Source organism: Danio aesculapii, chromosome 8 (assembly GCF_903798145.1).
Source record: "Danio aesculapii chromosome 8, fDanAes4.1, whole genome shotgun sequence".
Lineage (NCBI taxonomy): Eukaryota > Metazoa > Chordata > Actinopteri > Cypriniformes > Danionidae > Danio > Danio aesculapii.
Window position 1 is genome coordinate 36,530,245 of NC_079442.1, and position 16,351 is coordinate 36,546,595.

The 16,351-nt window shown below is 33.5% G+C and overlaps 1 long non-coding RNA gene across 1 annotated transcript in view; it reads right to left on the reverse strand.

Moving 5' to 3' along the window:
* LOC130233704 (uncharacterized) overlaps positions 1–16,351 on the reverse strand; it is a 39,695-nt gene that overhangs the window by 12,595 nt on the left and 10,749 nt on the right. Inside the window, exon 3 of the long non-coding RNA XR_008838234.1 lies at positions 3,943–4,036. This is a non-coding gene — a long non-coding RNA (uncharacterized LOC130233704). The remainder of the gene's footprint in view (positions 1–3,942; positions 4,037–16,351) is intronic.

Consider the following 16,351-nt stretch of genomic DNA (forward strand, 5'->3'; position numbering starts at 1 on the left):
TCAACCAATTTTATCGACTAGAGTGAATTATTCCGCTTATACTATGGTTACCACAGCTAAAGCAGCTATTCAGATGTTGTTTTTCAGACAATTATCAGGTTCTTGTCCTCAAAAAGCTCCTGTGTGTAGTACTAGTTTCTTACACGTCTCATCCAAAGACTTTGATTTGATTTTCGACTGTTGTAGCAGTGAAATAACTGAATTATTTGCCGTAGTGATATAGAGCAGTGATGTATTCAAGATTTGTCTGGTACTTTAGCTGTGCTTTATATGAAAATAATTGCACGCCCTATAATGTTCATCAGCCAATCAGAATCAAGCATTAAACAGCCACGTAGTGCGAAAAATTAGATATTTGTGCAAATCTGGTTTACTGGTTTTACATTAGATTCATTAATATCAATGTCAGGAACTAGTTTAACAAAATAATAAAAGTATGAGTATCTGTGTTAATGGTGTCAACGAATATAAAAGCGAAAAAGTGACTTGATAGGTCATCAGAACTAGTAACATGACTAAAAACTATGAATATGTGTGCTCTGATTCACTCGTCTGGAAAAAGCCAATAGTATCTGGCTGCAGACTTCCAATAATCAAAGTGTGCACAAACTTTTTTCGTATGAAGAGCCAAAATCCAAATATCATTGAGAGCCAAGGGCAGTAAATAAATATAACAAACTTGATTACATTAAAGTTGCCATGCGTAATTTTCTATTTATATATTAAAAATATTACGAGTTAGAATTATTAGCCCCCCTGAATTATTAGGCCCCCTTTTTATTTTTTCCCCAATTTCTGTTTAACAGAGATTTTTTCAACACATTTCTAAACACTAAACACAATTGCTTTAATAACTCATCTGTAATAACTGATTTATTTTATCTTTGCCATGATGACAGTAAATAATATTTGACTAGATATTTTTCAAGACACTTCTATACAGATTAAAGTGACATTTAAAGGCTTAACTAGGTTAATTAGGTCAACTAGTCAGGTTAGGGTAATTAGGCAAGTTATTGTATAATGATGGTTTGTTCTGTAAACTATCGAAAAAACATATTGCTTAAATGGGCTAATAATTTTGAAATTAAAATGTTTTTTAAAAGATTAAAAACTGGTTTTATTGTAGCCAAAATAAAACAAATAAGACTTCCTCCAGAAGAAAAAATATTATCAGATATACTGTGAAAGTTTCCTTGCTCTGTTCAACATCATTTGGGAAATATTTAAAAAAGAAAAAAATTCAAAGGGGGACTAATAATTCTGATTCTAACTGTAGATAGAAAGCATTACTTTGAATTGTATTAACTAATGCAGTATAACTTCAACTATAATGTATTGCAATAAAAACAATTACATTCTCAAATTTTTAGGATCATATAACTAGAAATTCCAAGACTTCAGTCAAAGCAGGGTAAATCTGCCTTCAGCTACTACACCTTGATTCGCTCACTAATGTCTCTGCATTGTCCTTTATCCGTCGGGTGACAGTATGTACATTTTAAACTAAATATGATTAATTTAAACCACTTAAATTGAAACATTTAATTTCAGTTAGCTTTTTGTAGCTTAACAATAAAACAAAGCAATAACAGGTTACATAAAGTTTGAAAAGACAATCCCTAAACCCTACATCCCTATAGTGCTTGCATGGAACAGCACAAATTCTCTTTTATGCTTATACAAACATAAATAAAGGTTTTAAACACTTAATAAGAATACGAATAACAATTACTGAAACACGTACCATAATGCAAAAGTTAATTTACATGATTTTACTGCAATCTGGTTTTGAGGAGGTATAAATGTAGAGAAATTTAAAGAGGCACGTGATGCAATTTAACCATTTTATCCCGATTATTATTTTTCATAATCATGAAAGTCAAATTCGAATAATTGCACAGTCTTGGTTAATATTATTATGGTGAACTCCAAGCGAACTTGACTTTAAAAACTTGAATCTTTAAAAGGTAGCTACTTGTCCACATCTTGTATAGTGGAGGAGGGCTGGAAAAATTTCTTGTTTTGGCGCTTCCCACATTCAAATGTAATTGCAGCTGTCTTTATCTGTTTTGTGGGAGACAGGACCCAGGAAGAGAATGTGATTTAAACCTTATTTTATTTTGAAGGGGATTAAATTATTGGTGGGGACATTTCAGTAATTGCTGGATATTGGTGGGGACTAGGCATGGGCCGGTATAAGATTCTGACGGTATGATAACCTTGGATAAAAATATCACGGTTTCATGATACCACGGTATTGTGATTACTGCTCTAAAATATATTCTTATTTATAATATTTTGGAGCAGTAAACATCTCAGGCTAAATAATTCAAATGAATCATTGACTTCTGCTGTCTTCATTAGTTTCAAAAACACAGATTTCTTTACAATTTAAAACAGCATCTTTGGATATTTTTTTCTTCAGAAGATACTGTTGTCCTAAAAACCAAAAAAAAATCTAATGTAAAAAATGTAAATAAAAAAATCTTACACATACCTTAGGAACGGTTTTACAGAAAATTTTGGCGGTTTTAAAACCTTGACTTTTTCAAACCGCGGTATATCTTGACGGTTATTGTCCCATGCCTAGTGGGGACACATCCCCTCTGTCCATGCCAAGTCTACGCCCTTGCTTAGACACATGGACTCAATAGAGTTAGTGATGTCACTGTAATGGGAAGGGTTAGGGGCGGGGTTAGGTGTACGCATAGAGGAATTACCAACCTACGTCACAAATGACGTCACACGGGTTCCCGGTTGCAAAAAGAGACCGATTGCAACAGCAAACATGTCGTGTTGTGGGGTAGGATGCCAAATTCGAATATCCAAAAGTAGAAAATTTAACTTTTACTGTACACCACACTGCTTTTAATGCCAACCGCAGATGTCTCTGGCTAAAAGGGAGCTGAATAGAGTGACAATCTAATTGAAAATGCTCGACTCTGCAGTTCTCATTTCATACAAGGTGAGTTTAGGCTATGCTGAATCATACACATTACTCGTTTTTGATTGCAGCAATGATTTCAGCAAATACAGTTAAACATGGCCAATTAAATTGCGGACACTGAATGCACTGAATGCTAAGAATTAAATGTGAAAGTGTAAGGTCACATACCCTGCCGTACAGGTACAGTTCGCTGTCAAAATGCAGTTGTTTTGCTTGTTAATAATTACCATGGCCTGGTATAGCTCCGCCTTTTTTCCTTGTCTTTGGCTAGGCAGAACCTCGGTTATTAGCACTACAAAATTTTTGAATCTGGTAATCATGGAACATCTAAAGATGTTACTTTAATTTGAAATAATACAATTGTTTAAGAGATTTTGTACAAATGCACCGATACATATATTTTTGAGAAATGAGTAACAACTATTAATTTTCAGTGGGGTGCACTTATTAATGCTGGGCACTGTATTATTGTTTGCTTAACTCATAAAATTGAAAGCATTCTCTTCTATGCAATCTGTACCATCCGAACTATTCACACTGAGCTCTTCTGCCTATTGTTGCCCAACAATGATTAATGATCCTCTGAACCGACTGCAATAATTACTCCTTTCTTACATAATGACCAGTGAAATCGATAAAAGTTACAAATAATAAGCTTAATTGTCCATGCTTCTTGCTTACGGGATGCTGCTAATGCTGCTTGCTAATGCCGCTTGCTTATAATGCTGCTTGCTTATGTTGCTAACTGAACTTTACATAAAGGAATGTATTATTATAATTTGCTAAACACTTTCTTCTCTTGAACAATAACTGTTTGCACTTTCCAATCCCACTGCATATATATTGTTTTGTATCTATAGTTTTATTCCTATTATAGTACAATCATTTACTATTTTTTATTCTTATTTTTCTTTAAGTTTCATACGTAATATTTCCATAAGCTCTCCTGTACTTATTATGCATATACTTATGAACAGTTTTAATAAACTCACACTCTCCAGTTGACTTTCTCCACTGCAGGCATTTTCTTGCATTGTTTGTCCCCCAGATAAAAGTTGAGGTTTTGGCCTCAGAATGTAGAAGTTCCTGGAATAAACCAAATAAAAGGTGATGAGATCCTGTTTTCTATCACAAAAATCACAAGAAAATATGATGACGGTAACAAAACAGTATAAGTAGATGTCCACATTTAGAATAGGAAGGAATACCGAAAGCGTACAAAAACACACCATAAATTGCATTTGAATAAATGTACTGTTCTTTTCATCAGTGAGTTTGTGGTCCTTAGGGGACAAGCTGATAATCTAGGAAGCGAGAGTTCAAGTGCCAGTTTTGCATTAAAAAAGAAACAGTTTTCATATTCATAGACTGCAGTGTGCTATTTGAATACATTGAGCTGTGTGTGACATATCTCATTACGTTTATGATAATCATTGCAATGATTTGATTTGACCTTCAAATTTATGCTGCTTAAATTAGTGGTTTGTGAATTATTCATGAGGCAGAACAGATTCTGTCCTATTTGAACTTCACAAAGTGACTCTTTTTACAAAAACACTTTAGATAAAGCACTGAAAAAATAACAACAAATTGAAAACTCCAAGTTATTAACAATGTGTTTATAGACCTTCTTCTTGGCTGCTGCATGGAGGCCGCCATAGCTACTAGCGTCTTCCGGTAGAATGTTTAGAACTTCCGTTTACAGCGTTTACAGCGTTTACAAATTATTTATTTTGGTTATTTGCGATCTAAAACTAGGTTTCAATAGCGTTTTGAGTGGATTACGGAGTGTGTTTGTGACACAACTTTGAAAAATGTGTGTTAAAGCCATTATAATGTGTGTGTGTTCCGACCTGTCAGCTGTTAGTTCAGCGGCTCTTCAATGTGCGCACACACAAACACACACACACGCGCAATACTTTACTGCATTATAGAGCAAACCAGATTACTGGCATAAAACTTAACAGGTGTGTAAATCCTGCAATTTACAAAAATGACCAATAAAAGTCATTACTGATCCTCTGCTGGCTGATGTGCATGTTGATTCTAATCGGGAGCTGTTTATGTTTCATTTAGTTAGTTTGGGTTGTGTAGTAGTTACCAGGGTATGTGTTTTTCTGTCATTTCAAAACGCCACTTTATTTTCACTTTGTGACACTTCAATCGATGTGTCAGTGGGACAGTTCAGGCTACGTGTGTGTCAAGCATTTTGGTGAATTACATTTGTTTGGGTTGTTTATATATTGTTGTATGAAAATGTTGACTTTAGCGATGATGAGGCTTTATTTAAACAGCACAAGATGTCTGACAACGAGGGGAAAATGCCTGACTGCAATTGTTTTTCATTCCTATTAGATAGCGTTTTCAAATGATCAGTCCAGGAGGTGCCGCTGATCGACAGCCGTATTAATTCAAAGATGTTAAAATAGATTAAAACTATCATTTATGTTTATGTTTATACGCATCAGCAGCCAAAGTTCTGGAAGTTCTTAGCATTTTCCTTGCGCATACACGCAAAGCATAATGGGTAATTTTGAGTTCTTAGAAAAAGGTCTATGGGCGACGCAGTGGCGCAGTAGGTAGTGCTGTCGCCTCACAGCAAGGTCACTGGTTTGAGCCTCGGCTTTTTGAAATTTAAGTAAATAATTGCATTTTGAAGCTAGATGAAGTTTTATGAATGCAAATCAGACAATGCAGCAGCAATTCAGTGACATCACTAGTGTCTTGAAATAAAATCTATGAGAAAACATTTCTGACTGTGCTCAATGAAGGTTAGTGGGCTTGACAAACCACCAGTAGGACACGTTTTTCCTCTCCATATGCATCAGTTACTTTCATTTAAACCGCAGGTGTCCAACTCAGTTCCTGGTGGGCCGCAGCTCTGCACAGTTTAGTTCCAACCCTAATTCAACACACCTGATCAAACTAATTGAGTCCTTCATGCTTGTTTAAGACCTCCAGTTAAGTGTGTTGGAGCAGGGTTGGAACTAAACTGTGCAGGACTGCAGCCCTCCAGGAACTGAGTTTGACACCCCTGATTTAAACACTATGTTACTGGAAAATATTGTGCATTTTTGTGTGTGATTATTTATTACTTATTAGTAGGCTTATTTAACAGAGACAATGCAGTACAGCATTGCTACAGTTTAAAGCAGCTGATGCTCCACATACTGTACATATTGGCTTATAACTAGGGCCAGACAGAATCTTTTTTTTTGCTATTTCTGAGCAGAATTTTGCTTTTTAAATGATTTTAAGAGTATCATAACTAAACACTTATGTGAAATAAAAATAATAATAACTTTTATTTAATGTTTACAGTGCAAATTCAATGAGATCCACTTATTTGGTAAACAAAACAAATCACTTACAGTAAATATCTACTAAAAGACAGAAAATATTACTTTACAAACTGTATTGTAAATAAATCATATAAACATTTTAATATTACTATTATTATATCACAAAAATATTGGTGAAATTAACTTGAAAACTGAGTAAATATAAACTTACACACATTTACACAAGTAAATACATACAGTAGACTCAATGATGGGCTAAAAATCTGCGGAAATCTGTGAATTTCTGCGCGCGCAGATTTCGTGTGGGCCTGCTTATAACCAATGGCTAATTTGCAGACTTAGTCCCTGGTTAGGATTTTTATACACTAAAACACCACAAATATATTTATAATATACATATAAAAAAGACATATTGCCAATAAAAATACCAATAGAAAATTTTTTTTTTTAAGTTTCCAGTGTTCACAAACATGATTTAGTTTGAACCACTTTTGAACTCTATTTGCAATAAGTTTAAATCTGTTTGCCTTTTTATTTAAATCGGCAGACAGTTCCAAACAGTGTACCTTGACCTGAAAATTAATATTGTGCAAATTTAGGTTTTGTTTTAGTTTGGTATTGTGCTGCTTATGCAAGTGTGTGTGCTTTATAAACCATCTGTAAACCACTTTACTCCACTGTAAACCACTCTTTTTCTTCACAAGACACTTTTCTACAAACACTCCATTACAAGCAATATATAAACTGCTACATTAACTTTTGCTGCTCTCTGCTAATTTGAAGAGCTTCTTTTATCCTAATTTGTAAGTCACTTTGGATGAAAGTGTCAGCTAAATGAATAAATGTACATATAAAATCATCCTTTAAGTATGAAAACAAGACTGAGACCTTCACAAAACAGCCTTAAGACTCTAGTCCTAAAATACTAATGGCTTCCTCGTCGCTTCATGAAAGAAATGTATCTCCTCAAAACCTCCCTAGTCCCTTTCCCTAGTCAAAACACAAGTGGAACATGAAAAGGTCCCAGAAAACACTATCTGGATAAAAAAAAGAAAGAAAGCTTCATATTTGAAGTCTTTATCACCATCTAGTGGTTATATTGTAGAAGAATAATTTTATTTTCCCTTATGTTTAGTAGGAAACTATAGTTAAAAGTACTATAAATAAACCTTTAAATAATTATTATATTGTAAAATATAAAAAGTATATGCATAAAATTGATCTTACATGTGAAAGATTCCTAAATTACCTTTTGATTTTTCGTTTAACATTTTTATTCATAAAACACAGAGCTCCCTTGGTATTGTAGTATTTATACTGTGGAAAAATACAGGTTTTTTTTAGAAAGACGTCTCCATGTCTCGGTAATTGCTGAAAATGTAAACTCTCTCTCAGACAATTATTTCCCCAGGCAAATATTTGTGAATAGCACAGGCTAAAATAGGCATATGTCAATTGTTTACGGAATATTTTCCATGGGAAGCGCAACATAATCGTTTCAGATTTTTTTTTTTTGCTAAAGTTCATCACAGAAATCCATCAAGCGCTGACAGTTGATATGATCACTTACAACCCACGGTATCCTCACTAAACTAATAATTCATCTTTAATTCATGCATATGACATGTTGATGTTTTCAATTAAAAGCTTTTCCGTGAGGAGGAATGAAGCTTGGGAAATGTTTACATTGCAAAGGCAAAAAGCCGTTTCACATCATGCACATTACAAAGATATCCATCAACAAAAAACATGGGGCTTCATATGCATCATTTAGCACATAAAGCCGGTTTATGGTCTATATATTAACTTCTGTATATCAACATCACCATTACCACATATTTAAATGTCAGTTATTCCCATGATGCCTTGCCATCTGCGTTTCTGCTGAGTTTATTGACATATTAGTGTGTCATGAGAGAGTTTGGGAAAAACGGCTGCACTGTTTGACTTTTTGATGTCATTCCAGGAACGTCTTTTCAGCCTCTGTGCACAGGATGTTAAATATTAAAGTACAATCTTAATATGGAAAATTTATATATGCTGTCAGGGAGAAACTTATTTTAAGATTTGTAACGTCAAGAAGCTGAAGCTCACAACAGAAGATGCCTTCGACATATTCTAATACAGAACAATCTGCATAGACTGTGACAGACTGGTAATAGTAATTTCTTGTAATTTTTATTTTATAATATTTGTTAGAAAAATACATTATGATGTAGACCAGGGATGTCAAACAGTCAAAGTTTTTAAGCTGAATCAAATTAACCTTATGAGTCGATTGAACTTATATTATGTTAAACTGACTTAGCTTGTGTAACTAATAAAATAAAGTAAGATGATCAACTTAGTTTAATAAGTTACAATGAACTAAAAAATATGCTGTCATGACTAATTGATCATATAATTTTTTACAGTGTGTAGTGTCGCAGCCACGCAAAGTTTAGTTCCAACCCTGCTTTAAAGGTGCTGTATGTACATTTTTCACTTTTCTAAAGCATAAAATACCATAATATATTTGCAGATATTTAAGAAATAGTCTCCTTTTTTTTGCTCTCTATAACCAGCCCACAGCCAGTTTATCAAGTTATATTTTAGCGCCCTGGGGTGCCTTGGTGGAAAACACACTGTATTTCATATATTCATACTCCATTAGTGAAGGCTACTTCAATGCATGTGGCCACAGTCGAAAAATGCAACCTGTGCATTTTCTGTGCAGAGCTGCGGCCCTCGAGAAACTGTGTTTGACACCTATGATGTAGACTTTTTTTATTATATGATGTGCAAAACTATTGTCCTGATCAGGGAATCCTCTCATTTTGATTTACTAGATGTATATATGCTGAATTTCATTTTTCACCTTTGCATTTTAACCCTTTATCTTGCACTGGCATGGGCCGGTATAAGATTCTGATGGTATTATAACCTTGGATAAAAGTATTACGGTTTCATAGTATTGTGATTACAGCTCTAAAATATGTTCTTTTGAAATGTCTGTGTAAAAAAATAAAGCTTTTTTTCCTCTTTGAACACAATATATTTTATGCTGAGAAACATTTATATTATTTTGGAACAGTAAACATGTCAGGCCAAATAATTTAAATGAATTATTGACTTCTGCTGTCTTCATTAGTTTCAAAAAAACTGATTTCTTTACAATTTAAAATGGCACCTTTGGATATTTTCTGCTGGAGATACTGTTGTCCAAACGTAAAAAGAAACATTTAAAAAACGTTAAAAAAAAAAATCTTACTGTAGGAACGGTATAGCAGAAAATGTTGGCGGTTTTAAACTTTGACTTTTCCAAACCGTGATATACCTTGAAACTGGTTATCGTCCCATGCCTACCTGACAGTATTATCACAAATTTGGAGTTTTTTGTTTTAATAATAACCTATGGACAAACATGCAAAATCAACAGTATTAATTATATATTTTTTATTTTAACTGTTTATGTCTTATATATACTATTTATCAACTGTTAATCATAACGGTTTAATTATTTAAGCAAAAGCATTTGATAAGTGAATTATAGGTTCAAATATTCAAATATATTTATCATGACTGTTGTGATTTGTTTGTGTAGTTCTCAATGAACTGTGTGTTGTAAACACTGCATGTGAAATGACCGCATTCCAAAAATGACCACGCTCCAAACTCACTTCATAACTTCCATTGAGTGTTTAAAATAAATACTGTGAGATGATTCAGAAGTGTTTATTAATCACTCAGAAGCAATGAAAGCAATTAAAATTCATGTGAAATTTAAATTTACAATGTTTACTTTGCTAGCGCACATTGTTATTCTTCAGGTGAAAAAATAATCTATGCAAACTAAATTAATAAATTTTGGTAATCTTCAATCAAACTCCATTTGCTTCCTAGTTTTTAGTGGCGGTTCTTCACTATTGACATCAGGTTGATGGCTTCAGCCAAAGCAGCAACCTCCCACTCTCCCTTGTGAAGCAAATACGGAAGTAACTGAAACTGCAGTTCATCAAAATTCCGCTAGTCCTGACTCCCTTATAGAGCAAATTTCTATTGACCCCATTGTTAAAATGGCCAACTTTACAGCAGAAAAAAGGTGTTTACAGCCTGGTACAAAGAACGATTTTGGTTGATATACCTAATATTACCCTTCATGACAACTGTAAGGGGGGGGGGGGGGGGGGGTTATATTTTTAATATTTTTATAAGTTATATTTTTTTATAACTTATCCGTTTCATTTATATTAGGTTTTATTAAGTCTGCATAACCAAGGGCGTGGCCAGTTGAGTGACAGCTTGGTCTCGATGGTCGCCGTCACTTCACCTCAGCTGATTCTGGCCGATTAGCCACTGAACTCTGCATTTACATTGTATTTTTGTTTTGTTTTATGTGGCTTTACAGTTTTTTAGAATTATTTCTTACAATTATCAGATGACAAGGCATGCTGTGTGCACTTAATTGTGCTCACAAACCATTCACATGCCCTCTATTTCCCAGGTGAGTGAAACCATCTCTATAAATGTATTAGTTTTAAATTGATCATTTATCATTTATATTTTCTTTAGAACTTGAATGCACTCCAGAATCTGACAGATTGATTAGCTGTAGGCTCTAGAACAGTCATCTGAAAAGTTGTCATACATTGTTATGGCTGGATTTCATAAATAGTCTTGCATTTACTAACACGGACTATGTTTTGAAGTAATTCGGGTTTTCCTCCTGTAGAAAATCATCATGAACAATGTTTAGTGGCTCAATGTGTTACAACAGTGTTTTTAAAAGTCTAAACACTTTATTGATATAGTGTACAACCAAGCACATGTGGTCAAAACACAAACGAGTCGCAGGTAATAAAGTTTTAAACATTTCTCCCAAAGAAAAGCCTGTCCAAGCAAAATGCTAGCAGGCATCTGTAGCTCCGCCCCTTTGCCCTTGTTTGGGATCCCCGGGTCGGTGCTATGTACAAAATAGCCAGAGATGGCAAACGTACCATATCCTTTACTTAAGTAGAAGTACAGATACTCATGTTTAAAATGACTCTGGTAAAAGTTGAAGTACTGACTACACTTTTGTGCTTAAGTAAAAGTAAAGAAGTACAGCCTGAAAATGTACAAAAGTAAAAAAGTAAAAAATACCTGTCTCAACCACAGTCCAAAGACATGCGGTATAGGTGAATAATAGGTAACTAAATTGGCAGTAGTGTATGTGTGTGTAAATTTGAGTGTGTATGGGTGTTTCCCAGTACTGGGTTGCAGCTGAAAGGGTATCCGCTGTGTAAAACATATACTAGAATAATTAATGGTTCATTCTGCTGTGGCGACCCCTGATAAATCAGGGAAGAAGCTGAAGGTGAGTGAGGATAGGTAGGTAACTAGACCTCACATCCTATTGTGATACATTAATATAAACTAACTAACATTTCAAATTTTTATGTAAAATGTTTGTTGCCAATTTTATGAAAGTAGCCAAGCAACATCACACCCTGTAATAATGCCCAACACTGCTTAAAAGGCAACCCATGTATCATAATTCTGACGCAAACTCACAGCATTCATCATGTAGTTTTGCCGCTGTTAGATCAAAAAAAGCTGCCATTCATGTTGATACACTCTAAACATAATTCCGAAGGCCTGTTTATCTTTATAAATAATGTCTTGCATTGTACACTGAATTCTGTTCAAAATATATAGATTTTTTCTATTGCTAAAATACTGTAAATACTTATAATTTTTGACTGCAAACTATATATTTTTTTGCATTAGGATAAAGCTGCTTTATTCTCTTCAAAGAGAAGCTTTTATACAGTACATAACCCGCTATTTCAGTGTTTTTGTTCAGGGTATTGTGGTTATTTTATTTCAAGGATAAACGTTAATTCTGTTACAGTTTTTCTCAGTCGCTTTGGTACTTAGAATTGAAATTCTCAATACTACCTGTTCAATATTCAGATCATCATTGTGTCACTTTTGCACATCAAAAAAGCAGCTTCTCATTATGAACAAGTTGCAAATGCTTTTGTACATCCATGCAAATGGTTATGTGCAATTCTCTGTTTTCTACATTATCAATTGCTGATGTCATGTTGATCAAAATGTATTATTTTGGTCTCTGTTGAATAGTCTCACCCCCACAACATTTAATACTTTGTTCATGGCATGAGTCTTTACATTAAAGAGTTGTCATAATATTTTGTCATTATGCATTTTTTATACATTTCCATTATATATTTTTCTAAATCTGTCTCCAATTGGTACATTTCTCTCAGGTGAATTTTGTCCTTTTCTAATGAAGGTCTAAAAGGACATTGTCTTGTGATCCAAACGAGCGAAAGGTGTCTTATTATCGTGTAAACAGGACAGCATCAGTCATGTTAAATTCACTGACTCCCTGTCACATATGCATAGTCATCTATCCTAGCCTTTCTAGTAATCTTGATAAACTAGCACACGTACGGTGCACTATAGGCTTGAAAAGGCTGCACTGTGCAGCACGCATGCGCGCAATGAGGAAAAATAGATTGATTGCATCAAAAGTCCGATCTGAGACCCACTTCATATCATATATCTAACAGGCAGTGAAGATTGCTGATTTTTAGAGAAATCTGATCTTAAACGTGACAGTTTTGTAATAGAAAGACAGTTCAAAGGAAGCCCTTGGGCTACATGGCTGAAAAATAAAAGTCTGTTTGCATATAGCCCATTTAAATTAGTTGATGTTAGACTAAGTGTTTTGATTAAACAAATGCTTCTTGACATAATGCTGACAAATATTTTGGGGTGGTATTAGGCAAATTTATTACAGAACTATATAGATTAGTTACAGAAAAAACAACTCATTCCGCCAATTTGAAATCCATTCCTCATTTAGGAGACACTAATCTTGTCTAAATTTTGTCATGTCAATTTTACCATCAATTTTCATTTGCAAACATCTTCAGTACATCGCAACCTGCACAATAGTTAGGCTATTTTGTGACTTGTAAAAGGTTCAGAAACAATTGTCATTTAGAAATGGCTATTGTCACAATTAGAAAAAAACTAATTAATAATAGGTTTCAGTAATTCTCCAGTAATTTTTTGCGCATTTTCCACATAAAGATGTAAATTTGTCTTTTCACATTTATCTCAACACGTTACTTGCTATTCCTTTGTAATTATTTGTATAAACATTCTAGCATCCACTCACCGGAAAAACTAAACAACTCCTACTCCAGTTTTTCTTTTAGCGTATTTAAACTCAACAAATAATACTGAGTGCATCTTTAACATAAAGAACAAGCAAGACTTAGATTCCCTGGCTTGTCAAAGTTCATTCGTTCATGTCACCGCCTGAGGGTCCCTTACTAGTTTCCGCTCGTGTTCCTCTTCTGGATTTAGGATCATCCAGGTAGATTCTGTGGGCACATGCCCTCAAATAACATTCACACTATCCCAAAACTGCATACAGTCACAGTGCCAGTAGCTCAAACTGACCTTTAAAACATCAATTCATGTCATTCATTCATTACATGAACATGAAAAAGCAGTCTGAATGTTCTCGTCTCTAGTGCATGATTTCTTCCTCAATCCCTAGACGTGCCTGCACACTTTTCCGTCCATTTTTAATGCTTGAAAAAATAAATTACACTAATTTAATAACACCTAATACGGACATGGTGGAAACTGATGGCAAAGAAAGAAGGAAAAATGTCTATTACAGAGAGCATTCAAAACACAGCCAACTTTTAGACCTTTCCCCATCCCAATCATTTAAATAAAATAGAAAGAGCAACATTTTGCAAGGGAGAAGTTTAAACAAAGAGCATTGGACAGCCAGTGAAAGACTGACATTTCAATGAAGTCTCCAGTTACATCTGCATGCAAACGCTTTTGATGTACAAACATGTTTTGATTTATGAACGTTCACAGTTCATGAGGGAGACGTGTTGGAAAAACAGCAGGAGTCCCTACCCCATATACGTTTTAAAGCAAGTGATAATTACCCAGCGAGGCTAAAAATGCAGTCAAATTGTGCTTTTTAAATGTCATAAGGATCCAATTAGGTGCACAGATGTTTTAGAGGGGAAGGGTGGTGTCATCAATGACATCATTAGCTGGCCTTCTTGACATCATATATCTTCACACACCCTTTTGAACATTTTCTTGTTTCAGATTCAGTATTTTGCACATAATAAAAGTTGAATGTTGGATTGTTACACACTCGCTGTTGAAAAAAAATAACTAGATCATAAAATAAAATCCCAGACATTTTGACATCTTATTCAATGTTCAATTAAAAAAAGCTGTTTATGATATGCATATGAAGAAAATTAGGTATGAAATTGCTGACAATCGTTAGATTTTCTAGATCTGGCAACCTCTTCTTATAAATTTAGGTGTTCATTCGTCAAGTTTGTGTTGCTTTGTATATACATTTATTAAATGTATATACTCTTGAGTGTGTAGCAGATTATATAGCATGTACTGATGCTGTATAAATGTATAAAAAATATTTAACTTTTGGAGGTTATCTAACTACTAGCCTATTATAAGTAAATAATTATCATTAATTAATAATCTGTTAATAATAAACCATTAACGTATAATGTAAAACAACTTGCTATTGTCCTTAAAATATAATAATACATTGTAATTCAATTTGCTTATATTTTTAAACAGCAAAAGTAAGTCCAAGGCACTGGAAAAATGTGGACATTTTTTTTAACTTTTTTTCACATTTTGTGAGTGCCTTGGACTTACTTTCGCTGTTTATTCTGATGAATCCCTTACCCAAAGAGACTACCCCTGAGCCCTTTTTGTTTGCTTTGTTTGATTGGTTATATGTGTATTTACGTATTTGTTATATTATTTTAACTAACTGTAATAATAATAATAATAATAATAATAATAATAATAATAATAATAATAATAATAATAATAATAATAACAATAATAATACAGTATTGATTATTTGAGTGGTATAACAGGGATGGGAAAAAAATCCCATTTTATATGAACCCACATTTCTCTGCACAATAAATATTTTAGAATGACTGAGATGTTATCTGTAGTTGCTATTAATAGTTAGAATTAATTTGCTATATATTTTTCGCTTATTGTTTGAAGTTTTAGCTGTATTTAGCTGTATTTAGTTGTGTTTTTTTGTAATTTTGTTATTAATATAGTTATTAAAACATAATAACACCTATTATTTAGCAGCTCAACTCAAGTTATAATATTTAAATAGTCATTTCCTGCAATTGAACACTCTAAATGACAATATTCTTACCTATAAATGTGAGATATATGAGCAATATCACACTCGTAGCATTGTGATATGGCTGTATATCGGCACTGGTGGGAGGCGTGCATTAGTGTCCCACCAGTGACATTATACAGGCATATTGCACTGCTACAAGTGTGATATTGCATTATACAACAGTTCGATGGCATAATCATGTATATAAAAAAGAAAATTAAACACAGAGAATCTAAAATCCTTTTGTATGAGGAACTACTTTCTTCCTCTATTCATTCACATCCGCCGCTGACTTTAGAACAGCGGGAACCGTTGCTACTTCACCAACGTCACTTTAGAGCTTGTATTTGAATGATTCTCTAGCATAATATCTAGCATAATAAGTGATGACATAACAGGTGATTTTGCTCACATTTTAATATTAAGGCTGAACGGCATGAAATGCCATCAGTCTACAGAGATTTCCCAGTATTTCTCTGTTGCACATACAAAGGAGAAAGATCGACTTAGAACGTCACTTACATGTTTTTATGATTTGATCAGCTGTTTAAAATTACAAAAAGTTTTTCTCCTCTAAAGACTTCAGCCAATCAAATTTGAGAACCAGACAGAACTATTGTATAAATATATTATTATTGATAACAATATTATTATTACTATTTAATAATATAATATTGATTTATTTATTTATGTTATACTATTTTTACACTATTATTGTATAGTATGATACTATATACTATTTCTTTGATTGGTCAACAATTACTAAATTTCAAGTAATAAAAATTGTTTTAGTTATATAGTTTTACTTTATATTATACTAATAACCCTGGTCCATACTTCAAAACACTGGGCTTTTACTATAGAAAAATCACAATT